Consider the following 4,715-nt stretch of genomic DNA (forward strand, 5'->3'; position numbering starts at 1 on the left):
CGTAAAGACAAATCAATAGAAATTATTCAATTTGAAGAAAGAAAAACAGACTGAAAAACTTAACAGAGCCTCAGTGACATGCGGGGCAATATCTACCAGAATAACATACGTGAAATTAAAGTACCAGAGAGATTAAAGAAAAAAGAGTGGGACAGAAAAAATAAAGTTAAAGTAATGAAGAAAATTTTGCAGATATGGTGAGAAATATCAACTTTCAGATCTAAATAGAGCAATAAACCCAAGCAGGATAAATATAAAAACAACCACCCCTAAGCAGAGTGGCTGGCGGGTTCAAACAGACGACCCTTTGGTTAATAGCCAAGCGCTTAACCACTGCACCACCAGGGCTCCTTAAAAATATATAAAGCTTATTAAAAATAAAAAAAACTGAAATCCATATAGTTAGAAACTTTAAAATACCCTTCTAAATGAGTTTTGGGTAAAAGAGGAAATAGAGAAATTGCAAATTATTTAAAAATAAATAATATAGCATCATGCCTAAGAAATTGTGTGACCTAGATAAAGCAGTATGCAGAAGAAAATACAAATTTATAGTGTTTTAGGGAATAACAAATTTTGAAATAAACTAAGCACAGATTTTTTTTTTAAAAAGAGCAGTAATATAAAGAATACAGATGGAAGGAAAAATAAAACAAGGAAATAAAAAAATCTATAAAATCACTGAAGTCTTGATCAATGAAACCATGTTCTTAAAGAACCAGTAAAACAGACAAACCTCTGCCAGCTGTGATTGAGGAAAAAAAAAAGAGAAAACACAAATATATTATATTAGGAATAAGAAAGGAGATTTAAGTCCTGATACAGAAGAGATTTTTTAAATTATAAGAGAATACGCTATATTATTTTTACCCATAAATTTGAAAATTTAGGAAGTTTACTAGTTACTAATAAACTTTATTAGTGTACTAATAAACTCTGGATGCAAATAACAGACACTCAATTCAAACTAGCTGAAGCAGAAAAGATAATATATGGAATCGTATGGCTGAAAAAAGAGCCCTAGTGGCACAGTAGCTGAGCACTGGGCTGCTAACTGAAAGGTCAGTGGTTCAAACCCACCAGCACAAACTAAAGAGAAGAATAAGGAATCCAAAAAGGCTGATGGGGACAGTTAACAAGAGCCTTGCTGATTCACTTCTTTCCATGGGTAAATTCTCATCAGCTGAATTCCTTAAATTTCAAAATCGTAAAACCTCTAAAGCAAAGTATTCAGTATTTCCAGTTTAAAGACTAGAAAATATCCCCTACATAATATGGCCCAAGTGTGGGAGGGCATTCCTGATGTTTTGCAGGACTTGAATTTAATTCTTCCCTTCCCAACCTTCATAAATTCTCTGAAACACCCTTTTCTCTCCATGGCCTCACTGCTGTTTGGCTCTCCTTCTCTTCTGTTTTCCTCCTCCCCTTCCTTTCTTCTGTCCTAAAACAAAAAAGTCGTTCCCTCCTCTTCATTAAGTCTAGGCCTTGGGTCAAAGGGAGATGAGGAGGCCCTAGGTTTTGTGTCTAATTCGGCCACGTCCTCTGTAGTGTGGGAACAAAGGGGTCAGAAGTCAACAAATATTTACTGGGTGCATTCCATGTTTGGGAAGAGTGAGGATTTGGGAGTTAAATAGAACTGGGTTGAAATCAATCTCATAATTCTAAGCTCTGTGCCTCAGTGTTCTCATCAGGAAAATGGGGATAATAATAGCAGCTCCCTCACAGGGTTGCTGTATGGACTAAACAAAATGCTGTTCGTAAAGCACTTAGTACAATGCCTGGTTTACAGTAGGCACTCAGCAAATAATACCCATTGGGAAATTATGTTTGAAGGACAAGGAACAGAATAGAAAGAACATATTCCAGCTTCTTCTCCTTCTCTCCTCCCCCTCTAGCCTAAAATCACAGAGAGGGAGGCAAGAGGTGAGGTGAGGGTGGCCGGCGTGTGGGCACAGCAAAGGAGAAGGAAAGTTAATTACTTAATCCCCAATTTAGCTGCTGGATTACGAGTCAAAGTCATTGACTAGAGAGTTTTTATTTCATATGCTAGATTTTGTAATTTATTTTGGGAAAAACATCTAAGCAATAACTCAAGTTGTATTTGGAAAAAAATCTCAAAGAGGACAATGCTCAGGGCTCTTAGACCAAAAATCCATTGAAACAGACACACCCCAGTTACTCACTGGCTTCTCAAGAGAGATGGAAATCTGCTGATGTCATTTCTACCTTTGCCCGTTCCAGTATCAACACAGTCTCAAACTCTCAGAAAACAATGGAAGTTCTTGTCTTTCACATAGTAAGTGACCACAGCAAACTCCTAAAAACTCATGGAGGTACCGAAGTTGAATGGAAGGGAAGAGTTTTGTCTACTTAGTGAATTTTTTATCTACTTAGTGGAGGGACCTGTATGCTGAGCAAATAATCTGAGAAGATGGACTATCTGAAGAAGAATGGGGTATCAGGATCCGAGGAAGACTCATTAACAACCTGTGTTATGTAGATGACACAACCTTGCTTGCCGAAAGTGAAGAGGACTTGAAGCACTTACTAAGGAAGATCAAAGACCACAGCCTTCAGTATGGATTACACCTCAACATAAAGAAAACAAAAATCCTCACAACTGGACCAATGAGCAACATCATGATAAACGGAGAAAAGATTGACGTTGTCAAGGATTTCATTTTCTTGGATCCACAATCAATGCCCATGGAAGCAGCAGTCAAGAAATCAAAAGATGCATTGCATTGGGCAAATCTGCCGCAAAGGACCTCTTTGAAGTGCTGAAGAGCAAAGATGTCACCTTGGAAACTAAGGTGCGCCTGGCCCAAGCCAAGGTATTTTCAATCACATCATATGCATGCAAAAGCTTGACAATGAATAAGGAGGACAGAAGAATTGATGCCTTTGAATTGTGGGGTTGGAAGACAATACTGAATAATCCATGGACTGCCAAAAGAACGAACAAATCTGTCTTGGAAGAAGAACAACTAGAATACTCCTTAGAAGCACGAATGGCGAGACTGTATCTTACATACTTTGGACATGTCGTCAGGATGGATCAGTCCCTGGAGAAGGACATCATGCTTGGTAAATACAGAGTCAGCGGAAAGAGGAAAACCCTCAAAGAGGTGGATTGACACAGTGGCTGCAACAATGGGCTCAAGCATAACAATTGTAAGGATGGCGCAGGACCGGCCAGTGTTTCATTTTGTTGTGCATAGGGTCCCTATGAGTTGGAGCTTATTCGACGGAACCTAACAACAGCAACAGTGGAGGGACCAGTCCCTAGAGAAGGCCATCATGCTTGGTAAAGTAGAGGGTCAGCGAAAAAGGGGAAGACCCTCAATGAGGTGGATTGACATAGTGGCTGCAACAATGGCCTCAAGCGTAACAATGATTGTGAGGATGGCACGGGACCGAGCAGTTTTATTCTGTTGGTACATATGGTTGCTGTGAGTCGGAACCAACTCGATGGCAACTAACAACAACAACAACAGTGAATTTTTCAAATATTTCATATCTGATCTGCATAAAAAAGTATGAATGCCTATTGCAGGTAGTTTATTCCCCGAGATAAGGAATTTAACTCACTTGGGAAGCATCTTCAAAGCAGGTAGACACGTTTTTTAGAAAACCAGCCTACTGTATTGCTATACTTGTAATCATTCCTCTGATTAAAAAGAAATTCAAAGGGGTAAGTTTGACCATGGTTCTCTAAGAGAATGCTCCGATTTCTCCTGTTGTCATTCAGCCTTGGCCATAGCTGATTTCAGTGTTAATGAATCTGGTGCTCATATTCCAGTTATGGCTGAAAAGATATTTCTTCAGTCTTCCTATTGGTACAAGTCACAGCAGAGAAGAATTTGATGGTTTGCAAGAAACCACAGTCCACAAATAAGCTTTCTAATACTGCTTTTAAACTACAAGAGAGTAGACTCGGCAACAAATTTTGCAATAAATTACTTTTCTTTGAGCACCTACTATGCACTAGCACTGTTGTAGGTTTTATGGGTACTTCTAAAGACAAAACAAAACAAAAAATACAGGATATTGTATCTGACCTTAAAAGAATATTTAACCTGCAATTTTCTTTATAAAAAAAATCAGCCCTCTTTTTTTGTTGTTGTTGTTGAGTCTTTTGGTGTTGAGACTTAAAAATAGTTCGAGCTTCACTAGTCTTTAGAGCAAAAATAATAACATTAACACCCAAAGTTCATCATCTCCAAGCCTTCCACCTGCTTGACCACAGGAAGTCCAATCTTGCAGAACGTGCTCTTCAAAATGATTTCCTGGAACCTGCCAAGGTGTTCACAATCATCCACATGAGCTGCTGAACTCCCTTGAGAGGGAATGGGCCCAAAGTAAGGTTGCTTGAGCCTCCAAGTGTTACAGTGGTTAATTCAGGCAACTCTTTCAGGGGCCCCTTTGCTAACTAACCTGAAACTTAGCACCTCAGGCACTGTCAGGGCACCAGGGCTCACAGAGTCCCTGCCAACGCTGCTGTAACAAATGCCATAACATGGCTTCCACATTTTGTTTTCTATTCTTGAATTGTCTCATTTTTTATACTAAGCATATATTTCTTTTATAATTTCAAAAACAATAAAAAGATGAAAAATATGATGGCGAGGCAAATGTTCACAGCAAAATATCGATAGGAATTATCTCTAAGGACTATAAGTGGCCTTATTTTTTTCCCTTGTGTTTTTCTAATG

Source organism: Elephas maximus, chromosome 9 (assembly GCF_024166365.1).
Source record: "Elephas maximus indicus isolate mEleMax1 chromosome 9, mEleMax1 primary haplotype, whole genome shotgun sequence".
Lineage (NCBI taxonomy): Eukaryota > Metazoa > Chordata > Mammalia > Proboscidea > Elephantidae > Elephas > Elephas maximus.